The following is a 12,510-nucleotide window of genomic DNA, read 5'->3' as shown; positions in this document are numbered from 1 at the left end:
TTAAGAGCAGCGAGCTGTTTCAAGACCATCGCAAAGTCATTGTTGCAAAACATAGCAATGTCATTGGTGATACTACACTATCTGCAATAAATATGTGAAACGAGTTACTGAGGAGGCAAACCTGGTAAAGATTATTTTCTTTGTAGTGTATCCACATGAATATAGGTTGAAAATGATTTCCAAATCATTGTATTCTGTTTTAATACACATTTTACAAAACGTTTCAACTTCAATGTAATTGTGCACTGTTTTTACAGTCGGTATGTGTGCTTACCGATAAGGTATTTTGGAAATCGTGTTTTTAGCATGTGCGTACATCTCATGTATGCAATATTTTCGTGTGAGTTTGCCCGACTGATGTCATAATGAAATCAATCATTTTTTACACTCACGGCCTGCTGCTTTGGTCTCATAAACATCAGGAATACAGCATTTTATCACAATTATTCAACCTTATAACATCATAAAATCTCAAGTGAATAGCAGAATTTTTTTTCTTTTGCTTTGGAATTATTTCCCCTCCAAAAACAAGATTTATCACTTTTGAAACAACTTGCCCAGGATGCTGACAACATGTGTTTGGCCTATTGGCGCTCGCTGAGTAATCGCTTTACCGCAAGATATGTTGCTGGCCCTTTAAATGTTGCAGTTATTGTTAGGTCCGCTCACAATGAACGTCAGAGTCGCTTTAAATTCACTTTTGAAAAAATACTTTGCATGTCAGTGCACCTCAAACCCACGCTTAAACATTGAACCCTCATAATGCATTACGACATCCAGTATTTCGAAAACTAACTCACAACAAACTCTTCTCATCACGGTTATGCATTATTTGCCTTGAGGATGCTCGTGGAAAAGTACGGAGAAGTTCAGAAGGACCTACACATTGTGTTTTCGTAGACCTAGAGAAAGCCTACGACGGAGTACCAAGAGAGGAACTGTGGTACTGCATGCACAAGTCTGGTGTGGCGGAGAAATATGTTAGAATATTACAGGACATGTATGAGGGCAGCAGAACAGCGGTGAGATGTGCCGTTGGTGTGTCAGAAGAATTTAAGGTGGAGGTGGGACTGCAACAGGGATCCGCGCTGAGCCCCTTCCTGTTTGCGCCAGTAATGGATAGGCTGACAGATGAGGTTAGACTGGAATCCCCTTGGACTATGGTAGGAGCAGGCGGAGGAACAATTAGAAAAATGGAGGTACGCACTGGAGAAGAGAGGAATGAAGATTAGCCAAAGTAAAACAGAATATACTTCGAGGGGGAAGAGTGAGGCTCCAGGGAGAAGAGATAGCGAGGGTGGATGACTTCAAATACTTGGGGTCAACAATACAGAGAAGTGAAGAAACGGGTCCAAACGGGGTGGAAAAGTTGGCGGAAGGTGTCTGGTGTTCTATGCGACAGAAGACTCAAAGGTAGGATGAAGGGCAAAGTTTATAAAACAACGGTGAGGTCGGCCATGATGTACAGATTAGAGACGGTGAACCTGAAGAAACAAAAGGAAGCAGAACTGGAGATAGCAGAAATGAAGATGTTGAGGTTCTCGCTTGGTGTGAACAGGTTGGATAGGATCAGAAATGAGCTCATTAGAGGGACAGCCAAAGTTGGATGTTTTGGAGACAAGGTTAGAGAGTGCAGACTTCGATGGTTGGGACACGTCCAGAGACGAGAGAGTGAGTATATTGGTAGAAGGGTGCTGAGGATGGAGCTACCAGGCAAAAGACCAAGAGGAAGACCAAAGAAAAGGTTGATGGATGTTGTGCGGGAGGACATGAAGACTGTGGGTGTTAGAGAGAGGAAGATGCACGAAATAGGCTTGGATGGAAAAAGATGACACGCTAACGGGACAAGCCGAAAGGAAAAGAAGGTTTTATTTTACCTGATTCCAGGTGACAGGATCTCATCCTTAAAAACACAAAAGCTTTGTTGATGGAACCAGCACTTCTTATTAACAATTTTCAAAATGAAATTCAGTGAGGTATGTCTTTACCATGACTGATCAAATTCTATGAAAATTACCCTTGTTGCTTACATACTGCACAACAAATACAAATGGACGGGCAGCGCTATCTTTGACTGTGAGCATCTTTCTTGTGAAAACTCCTATGAAATTCACAAGAGATCCAGCTCAGATTACACCTGTTGCTTATTTTCTTGTCTCGTATTTTTGGAACAGAACAGGGACGTCCTTAGCCAGAAGTGAGGTAAAAGGCTATAAACACTCCAGTGAGTCACGAACATTAGATGAAAACAGTATTGGTGTCGTGGACTTCTCTAGTTAGTTAAAGATGGCAGGTAGAGATTAGCCAGCAGTAAGCCGCCCCCTCACCAGGAAAATATTTTCCTCCTAATTTCTTCCTTTTCTCGTGCAGTGTGATCCTGTTGGAATATTGATCCAGACAGAAAATAGTCAGTTATGACACAGAGAAGTTGATGGTGATTCACTTGGCATTAAGGGATGACGACTTTACGAGATCAACAAAAAAAATGTATTTTAAATACACAATTACAGTTCTTGTATAGAAATAACCAAACACACACATATATAAATACACACACATTATACATACCTTAAAGGTCAAGTAGTGATTGAAAAGATTGGTAAACCCTAGAAACAAAATGGTTAGCTTGTAAAGCCAAAGGCAGACTGCATACTACTTATTTTATTTAACACACCCCTTTCAACAAATTGCCCAATTGCACAGCCTTAAAGGTCAAGTGTCATGAAATGGATGATTTTTAGTATGTTATTAATGAAAAAACAGCAGCTGGTATGGAACCATCCATTTTTTCCCAGCACAAAAAATGATTTTGATGTATACGGCTTTTTGTAACTCCCGCCACGAAAATCCTCTCGAGGGAATTGTTTTCAAGAAGAAGCAGGGAGTGACGTAAAGGACAGAGGATCCCCCAAGTGGACTTGTTTGTTTCCATTAGTTTTACCTCCTGGAAGGTAGCTCGTTGTTCCTTCGCTGTTAGCCAAAATGCCGGCTTGTTGCATTGCTGGATATTGCTCAAACACTCGGGAGGATGGATTCGCTCTTCATACTTTTCCAAAAGATCCGGTTCGTCGTGAAAAATGGTTTGTGTAGGTGCAAAGGACGAGAGCTTCGTGGTTTCCAAATGACAGGTAGGTGTGTATACAGCTACTAAAAAAAAACCAATAGCTGGGGAGGGGGGGCATAATTGTAAGTCAGGGGTGGTAAATGTGTCGATGTGCGCATCGGAAGGCTCCCGTGCCGCAGCCGCTGAAGGACAGCCTCCGCAGGCCTTGCGAATTGCTACTGGCCTTGTCAACAAGGCCGAGCCAGCCGCCAGCTGGGTGGCTCGCCGCGAGGTGGATTGGACGAGGAGGCGGTTTGGCCGCAGCGTTGTCACCGGTGGATCAGGCGGGGAGGTGGTTTGGCCATGATCCGCATATCATCTAAATATGGCTTGAAACGATAGGGTAATAATGCCCCAGACACTTCACTCGATTGTGAGATGTTCTCTCCTTCGAAAAGAGCTTCCGTGTCAGAAGGGGCGTGTTGGTCTACCACAGTAGTTTCTTGTTTTCAATGGCGAATGTTTGAGGTGACGTCACGGGGAGGAAATGCAGCTAATGTGGCAACCATCTGGACACCGAATGACACTTCAGCAACTTTGCGCATGGATGTTGTGCTCTCCGCTCATTTTTTTTTTTTTTTTATAGACATTGAAGTGAAAAATGTCAAATGTATTTTTCATTTCAATATCTATTTTAGAATGTTTATTGGGATGACACTTGAGCTTTAATGTTGTTAACGTTTCAAATTGAATGTAAAATGCAAAATTACCCCATACCCCCAAAACATGCATGATAGGTTAATTGAAGAATCTAAATTCCTACTCGGTGTGAATGTGAGTGCGAATGGTTGTTTGTTTCTATGTGGCCTACGATTGGTTTGCAACCAGTTCAGGATGCATCCAACCTCCTACCCGAAGTCAGCTGGGAGAGGCTCAAGCGCTCCCGCGACCTGCACGAAGAAAAGCGGCTCAGGAAATGGATTGGATGGATGGAATTCATTTGGCTTGTGTGCGACTTTTTAAATACAGTATGAGGATCCTCTTTGAAGTCTTGATTGGGTGAATTTCTCAGAAAGAAGTTATGAGTCACTTAAACCGTCTACAGATTGCTCACTGGCCAATAATGGAAGAGCCCAAAGTGCTGCCAAAGACTTGAATGATTCCATGACTACTGATTACGTGCATGTGTGCGTGTGTGTATAATATACATAATATCCATATATATATATATATATCTCGTAAGTGAATATCTGAACTTCAATTTGCAACGAATCGCATGTGCAAGGTGCTCCAAGAATATCATTTAAATACATTCACCAATTCATAAACCAATGAGTGGCTTCTGGCATGAAAAGCGCTCATGGCAGGCCTACTGGGGCAATTTAGGATTCATTGTCTTGCCAAATGACACTTTGACAGTCAGTCAGGATTCGAACCAATGACCCTTCAGTCGCTGGATGACTCGCTCTCCCAACTGATTCAAAGTTTCACATTTTAAGTATAATTACATCTTAATAGAGCAAAGGTATCATTGGACTAAACAAAGCTCCGCCAGGAAGGTATCCAAGTTCTCTCTGCGCTGTCTTGTGATTGGTCGGTCTCCATTTCGGAGTCTGGCTGAGCAAAAGTTAAAGGGGAAATCCACTGGTTTGCATTAACAATGTATCCAATAGGTCATGTAATATGTACTCTATCTTGACAATGTGATGTTAAATCCTCTCTCATTTAATATTGTTTTGAGAAGATTTTTATTGATAATTACGAATTTCCAGGGGCGCTGCCATTTTCGCGAGTCCCATGACCTACGTGCGCAGATGTGACGTGTACCGTGCTGCAACAAAGGCTCGATTACGTGGGACACCATTTATGCCCAGCGCTGATTTATCGGATTTATCCTCGTCTGATGAAGAAATAGCAGTATCGATTGATCGGGAAGACGGAGGAATACTTCCATACAGAGCGGCGGAGCCGTGAGCTTGCTCCCCGGCCGAGCTCACGCCACGTCAGAGTCCACGTCATTCCGCCCAAAGAACCAGCCGAATATTCCACATTTGCTCGGCGGAGCTCAGCTCACGGCTCCGCCGCACGGCGCCATTATTTACAGCCACAGGTTCAAATCTGTATGGAAGTATTCCTCAGTCTTCCCGATCAACCGATACTGCTATTTCTTCATCAGACGAGGATAAATCCGATAAATCAGCGCTGGGCATAAATGGTGTCCCAAGTAATCGAGCCTTTGTTGCAGCACGGTACACGTCACATCCACGCACGTAGGTCATGGGACTCGCGAAAATGGCAGCACCCCTGAAAAGTCGTAATTCTTGATAAAAATCTTCTCAAAACACTATTAAATGAGAGAGGATTTAGCATCACGTTGTCAAAATAGAGTATATAACACGTGTCCTATTTGATACATTGTTAATGCAAACCAGTGGATTTCCCCTTTAATTAAATGAATACAGTAATCTGCCTCAGTATCGTGGTTTACTTTTTGGAGTCCTGCTCTATTGTGGGTTTTTTCTATTTAATCCAGCAGTTTTCGTTTGTTATTGTATCGAAACATTTACAGTTTAAATGTTTCAATGTGATTACAATGAACGGGAGGGGTATGTTATAGCTTAAACTACAAAACAAATGTTTTATACGGCCTCTCCATATTGCATCCAGATCATACTCCCACAATAAAAGGGGATATTTTTACAACAATACAGACTAAGATAATTCACGATTTTTTATTTATTCATTTTTTTATTTTAAATCACAGCCAAAAAAGCAAAAGTAGACATCTGGACACCCGAACGTTTAGCTGATGACTTGTTTGCCTGCTAACACTGTAGGATACCAGCCACATTTAGAGGACTGGAAAATGTACGAGCGGAGGAATCTCACATCTCTACACACCAAACTAAATGGCGCACAAATAATGAAAGGCTTTTGAGAGTAGCTCAGGCGTGAAAGAGCCCATAAACAGGCTACCAGGCATGAGATTTTAGGCGAAGTTTTACGCAACATTACCCCAGCAGCAGCACCAAAAAATTTATGGGACCTTGCAGAGACTGTTGCGGGGTATGCCAAATCCTCTGTTGCACCCAGTTTGAGAGAGTACCGTTGGATCACTTTGGTTTGAGTTTGAGTGCAGCCAGTCAAATTTACAGGTCCTCAGGCCCACCATGGAGAGTGTTGTAGTTGGCCAAATCGCCGTTCCCTTGGGCGTGGTCCAGGTCAGGCTGATAGAGGGGAAGGTTTGCAAGCAGCAAAACAACCAGCGGATCAAAAGAGTTCACAAGACAAGTGTGAACTCTTCGAACCCTAGGGCTCACCAAACATACGGACCGAGACGGCTTAAGAGGTGGTCTTGCTCCATTTGCGAACAATCTCTGGTGAAATTCCTGTCATAACAATCAAGTGTGAACTCTTCCAACCGTGACCTGCACCAAACATTACAGACTAAGACCACTTTAACCTTTTGAACTTTGGTATGTACCAAACATGAACCAAGGCACTGAGTATTTTTCCCAATCGTTCAAACAAATATATATAAAAAGAGAGACTCTAACCAATGGTGTGTACCATATATAATGATTGAGACCCCTTCAACAGCGCAAACCGCGGTGTGGATCAAACATGTGGACCAAGACTACTAAAGAGGTGGTCTTGGGCCATTTCTAATTGATCTCTGGTGCCATTTGCCATTTTTCCAATAACAATCGAGTGTGAACTCTTCAACCCCGGTGTGTTGAAAATCCTTAAAACATTTGGTGTGCACCAAATCTATGCAGCAGGACCACTCCAACCCATCGTACTCTGATGTGCACTAACCATATAGTCATAGACCACTAAAAGAGGTGGCCTTGATCCGTATGAAAGTGAAGTACAGGTGAGATTTCTATCATCACAATCAAGCATATGAACCAAGACCGCTTACACAGGTGGCATCGGTTCACTTGCAAAGGAAGTACAAATTGCAATTGCCAATTGAAAATGTTCTATTTAAAATGCAGGAACTACAACTACTACTACTCCTTCTAACTTTTGGTCCACTCTGAAAACCAGCCATAGTGGTGTCACGCTGCCTCCTATTCTGGCAGATTTCTCACAACCACTCAAAAGCACCGACATTAGAATAGGTCGTGAAAATTAAATGGCCGTCAAAAGTGGCCCACTGGGGATAGTTCCCCCACAAATATGCGAGCTGTCCCGAAGCAGCAGTTCTGAAATGGAAAGCCATAAAAGCATGGGCTCGTTTCTTCGGTGACGTCACGTTGGTTAGATGCTTGAGGTGAGAAAGAATGGTAGGAAAATTCATAGGCGCGAGTAAAAAAAAAAAAATAAAGTTTTTTCTTTCTCCAGTGTAAACAAAAAAAAGAATCATTTGGAAGATTAAAAAAAAAACAGGTGGCACTATAATATTAAACAGTATATACATTATCTAGATTGACAGACACTCAAGATAGGATTTCATAGTTTTAAGGACCACACTCAAGATGACCATGAGAAAATAATTCATCTTTATGCTTTCATAGAGTGAATGGCCTGTCCTTCCAAATGTTTTTTTGGATGGAAAATTTGTTCAAATTGCCTTAGTTTGGACTGTATCTAGTACAACAAGGTTTAACTGAGACAAAATTGAATGATTATGTCAGTGTTGGCCTCGTGGGGGGGGGGGGGGTGCTGCCCTCCCCCCTTTCCCTGTGGTCTGCCAGTCGGTTGGGCCGGACCCGACCTGCAGGAGTGCAGTCTGTTACTTCACACTCTGCACATTTTGTACTCAGGCTGTACATACTTCTCACATTGAGCACATTTTCAACTCATTCAGGGTCTTCTGGGGGACTGGCACAGGACATGTTAGAGGGCGCACATGGCCAGGGGCCAGTTTCCGCTCTGGTCGGGACTCTCCCTTCTCTGCCCTGACGGTCCTCCAGTTTTAATGCATCATATCTGTCGGCGTAAGGCAGTGACAGGCTTGGTATCACACACATGGGCGGGTGTCCTGGCACTTCAGCCTGTCCTCTGGCCCGCCTTGCTTTTTCCCCACAGATTTTTAATGCACCACATACTTTTGCATATCCTTTAGGGAGGGTGCTAGCCAGGGTCATCATTGCCCTGTGACTGTCTCACCTCACTTCCAACCATCACCCCAGTTTTAATGCAACCCACCCCACCACCCACAGTCACGGTACAGGGATCGTGGTTGCCAGTCAGTGACCTGGAAACCACAGTGATAGGGTGAGTGGTGGGGTTTTCACATTTCTCTTGGCTTGACTCCTGGGGCTTGTGCCCTCCTCCCACCCCCATCGATGTGGGGGTCCACCACCCTTCCCTCCTACGGGCCACATCTTCCTCTCTCCTTGGTGGTCTTGCCCATCCTTGCTCACTACAGGTACTAAACATGGGCTTGCTTTTAGTGGCCTCTGACCGTTTTTGGGATGGCGGTCTGCATTCCCTCACTTTCAGAGTGGTCGGGGCACTACGTTGGACAGGGGATCCTTCCTGGGTCCAGGGGGACCAGTGACATCCCCCTGGTTAGGTCCCCTCCCGTACAGACTGGCTGGCTTCGCGCCCCCTTGTGGGAGGAGGAGATCAGCCCCATTCCTCAATTTGGCGGTTCAGAATCTCTCTCCAACAATAGACTAACATGCATGTGATATGGTGTTCATTTACTAACAAGTTTGATAGACACCATCCATCCATCCATTTCCTTTGTTGCTGATCCTCATGAGGGTCGCGGGGAGTGCTGGAGCCTATCGCAGCTGTCAACGGGCAGGAGGCGGGGTACACCCTGAACTGGTTGCCAGCTAATCACTGATAGACACCATATTGGTTCTAATTGCCTGTGCTGGGACCACTAATAACAATACAGGTACTGTACTTCACTTGATACTAACATATCAACTCACGGGTTCTTAAAGGTGTACGCAGTACTCGCCAGTTGCACCGCCTTACTCATTTCCCACATCCTATCCTGTCCTTTTCTGTCCTGTTCTCTTGGCTAGTTATTGCACATCCTCACTGGGGTTTAACTGTTGTAATATTACTTGTGCTCAATTATCTACACAGTGTCACTATTGTTTTTCTGTGGTTCGCACCCCAATTCCCCTTGTCCACTCTGTCTGTCCCTTAAAACCTTTTTCTGGCCAGTTGCATCTCTCCTGTTGCACAGGAAAACTTTTCCAGCATAAATGGCATATAAATCCACCATTCTGCAAGGCTATGCTGCTGAAGGACAGGTTTTGAGAAAAAAAAAAAAAAAAGATAATGTATGTAAAGAAAAAAAAAATGGAGTCAGCTATCGTGGATTTGGAAACGTTTGAAAGGTTTTCTTATCAGGCTTCCACTATTTGGAGTGGATGTTTTGTTTTAAAGATTAGAAGGATTTGTCTGGACACTACATTTGATCCTCATTCACGTTCAAGCAACGCGCAAAGTCTGGCCACCGGATTGCTTTGGGATTTGTAACGAAAACTGCACTCACCACTGGCCCAGCAGCATACGGGCAGGGTACACAGTCAATCACTTGCATGAGACAGGCCTGTCAAAATAGCCAAATTTAAGGAGTGCAAAAGTGTGCTAAGTTTTGATTTTTGGGGTATTCAGACATGTTAATAGAACACATGGTGTTGGTTTTTTTTAAATTGTGACCCAAAAAATTAAAATCTATAATACCGTAATTTGTGGCCTCCAACCCGTGACTTTTTTCACACACAGTCAACCCTGCGGTTTATGCAGTGATGCGGCTAATTTGTGCATTTTTTTTTGTAACAGCTGCAAGGGGGCACTCGAGCGGCGTTAGCGCCGCGCTAGCGTTCAACTCTTTCTGTGTATAGTCTTTATTTGTAAATATCTCGTGTTTCAATGTGGGTTTCAATGTGGGCACTTTTTACTATGTACCAAATGGTATTTCCTTTACAAATGTACTCTGTGAGGCTTTAACCAGGTGCGCTCTGTAGGCCGGGAATTTCGGTAGGTCTGCTTTAGAGTGAATTTAGAACAAAGAATTGACATTATCCCCAAACAGAGAGTATGAACAGTGTCCTTTTTTGAACTACTGTTCATGTTTTCCTCTTATACAATGTAACATATTGAACAAAGACCTAACCACAATCGTAAGTTATACATGTTTTTTGGATGCGTTTTCCATCCACAAAAAAGGACCTCGTTTTGTTTCTCTAAGTCGAGAAAGAAACAATCTGAACTCTCTTTCCATCAACATTGACCTCCTCTTGCACAAAACTCTGATACAGGCCAAAATACACTACTGGCCCGAGAAATAGGAATTCTGGCTCCAAATGTTCCAACACTTTCACTTGCTCTTGTTACACCACTTGGCAGAATATTTTTAGACTGATTCCTTTGAAAAACATTGCTGCATTCGTAAATATGGTGCATTGAGATATGAAAAAAATGAGATTTTAAATTGCTTAAAACTGATTTTCAACTAATTTAAAGGTTTACAAAAAAAACAAGAAATGAATGAGTAAAACAAACCAACACAAAGACTTGAATTGTACTGCATGTATACACAATGAAAAGAAATACTTGGGGATTAGCTAACAAATAAATCATCGCAACTTTTACTATAATTGATAAGACCATGAATTGACATTGAATAAGTTTTACGATCCCAAGCCGCTGTAAGATGATTATACAAAGATTAAAGTACTACATCTTTGTTAAGAAAAACGTGACTCATGTCATTCTCCACTTGATCTTGGCTGCATCCTCGTCAGCTGACTACGAAAGCGGTGCTGCTGCTACTGGCAAGACGGTCTGGCTCTTTGTTCTATATGACGCTGTGAAAATGGTTGGAACATTTGGTAGTTTTTAATTCAAAAAATGTTTGCCTTCTCTCACGCCTTGTCCTCGTCTCCATTACACCAGAGTAACAGCCTACTATTTTCCTCAATATAACACCAGGAAGTTTGTTATGCTCTTGCCGAATCAAGTCAGCACGTGCGGTAAAAGGATGGAATAGTCCATTGAGAAAGGAACGGCGAGGAAAGTCAAAGCAATAATGAGAGATTACATATTTGCAAGTGTTTTTAGCATGTGAAGGAAAACTAAGTAAAACTAAAATACACAAATCTTGAGGGCGGCACGGTGGATCAGTTGGAAAGTGTTGGCCTCAGAGTTCTGAGGTCCCGGACCCGACTGTGGCGTTTGCATGTTCTTCCCGTGCCTCCGTGGGTTTTCTCCAGGCAATTCGCTTTCCTCCCACATCCCAAAAACATGCAACATTAATTGGACACTCTAAATTGCCCCAAGGTGTGATTGTGAGTATGGCTCTTTGTCTCTATGAGACATGCCATTTGCTGGCAACCAGTTCACGGTGTACCCCGCCTCCTGCCCATTGACAGCTGGAAAAGGCTACAGTACTACTGCGACCCTCATGAGGATAAGCAGCTAAGAAAATGGACGGATGGACACAAATCTTGAAACATTTTTCATTCTTTCGTTGAACTCCTAGGAATTCTAGTCCATCTAGAACACTGGATATGCAGTGAATCTCATTACATACCGGTCTCTGGAGTACATCACACTGGTTATGATCTAAAATTAATTTCTATTTTTTTTTTTTTTTTAATGGTGTATATTGTGAGTGCGACTGTTGTCTGTCTCCATGTCCCCTGCGATCGGCTGGCAACCAGTTCAGGCTGTACCCCGCCTCCTGCCCGCTGACAACTTGGATCGGCTAAAGCACTACCGTAACCCTTGTGAGGATAAGCGGTGAAGAAAATGGATGGATAGATGTGTATAATGCATTTTTCCAATTTCTAATACAACTATTAATAATTTGGCGTCTCTTCTTTGCCTTGCGTCGTTTCATTGTGTAGACTACTGTGACATTCAGGTTCAGCCACTGGACGGATAAAGTTCCGATCTATGTATCCGTCCGAGGAACGTTCTGAGTCTGGCCGCCTCTTCCCGGTCCCACGTTGTTTCATCAATGTGGCATGAATCCGAAAAGGAAGCTCCTCAGTCAAAAGCCTGCACTGTCACAGTGATCAGAATGAACAAGTGGCTTTTTCCCAGAGGCCCTCGACCCTCCGCAGGCAGCAATTGGCGCCGCGACAGACTCCAGGTGGTCTCGCTTTTGATCCTCACCAGCCCGGATCCCTTGGGAAAAAAAAAAAAAAAAAAAAAAATCAGCCGACGTAACTGCTTATGTTTTGTAGGTTGCTCGGGGGGAAACAGTAGCGCCTTGCTCGCTTCCCCCTATGAGGCATGACCTAAGCGGTGGCAGTTGGCAGCCTGGCCGCGACGCAGACCTCCCTGCGAACGGGCCTCTCTGGCGTCCCTCATCGAATCGAAAGGGCAGCAGATAGTCGCAGAGGATGGGATGCCGCCAGATAGAGGAAAGGCTGAACACTGGTTCCATTCAGCCAGAGGACATTGCTGGCAAAGATGCACTCTGGCACTCGACCCCATCTTCAACTTGCTGTTTACATTACATGTCAGAGTCTGCTCCC

General features: G+C 43.6%; 1 protein-coding gene across 5 annotated transcripts in view; it reads right to left on the bottom strand.

Moving 5' to 3' along the window:
* The window catches only part of dnajc28 (DnaJ (Hsp40) homolog, subfamily C, member 28), a 47,491-nt gene that overhangs the window by 23,137 nt on the left and 11,844 nt on the right, over window positions 1-12,510 (bottom strand). For 3 of the 5 annotated variants that reach the window (XM_061818797.1, XM_061818798.1, XM_061818796.1), the window contains exon 4: window positions 9,591-12,157. The exons of 1 other annotated variant lie outside the window; for it this stretch is intronic. The gene's annotated coding sequence lies outside the window, so the exon portion shown is untranslated. Of the gene's footprint in view, window positions 1-2,359; window positions 2,378-9,590; window positions 12,158-12,510 lie in introns of those variants that run through there. One more of the 5 variants, XM_061818802.1, reaches the window with a different exon arrangement.

The sequence above is a fragment of the Syngnathoides biaculeatus genome, chromosome 5 (assembly GCF_019802595.1).
Source record: "Syngnathoides biaculeatus isolate LvHL_M chromosome 5, ASM1980259v1, whole genome shotgun sequence".
Taxonomy (NCBI): Eukaryota; Metazoa; Chordata; class Actinopteri; order Syngnathiformes; family Syngnathidae; genus Syngnathoides; species Syngnathoides biaculeatus.
Note: the sequence above shows the minus strand (reverse complement) of the source record. Positions and strands in the feature narration are given on the sequence as shown.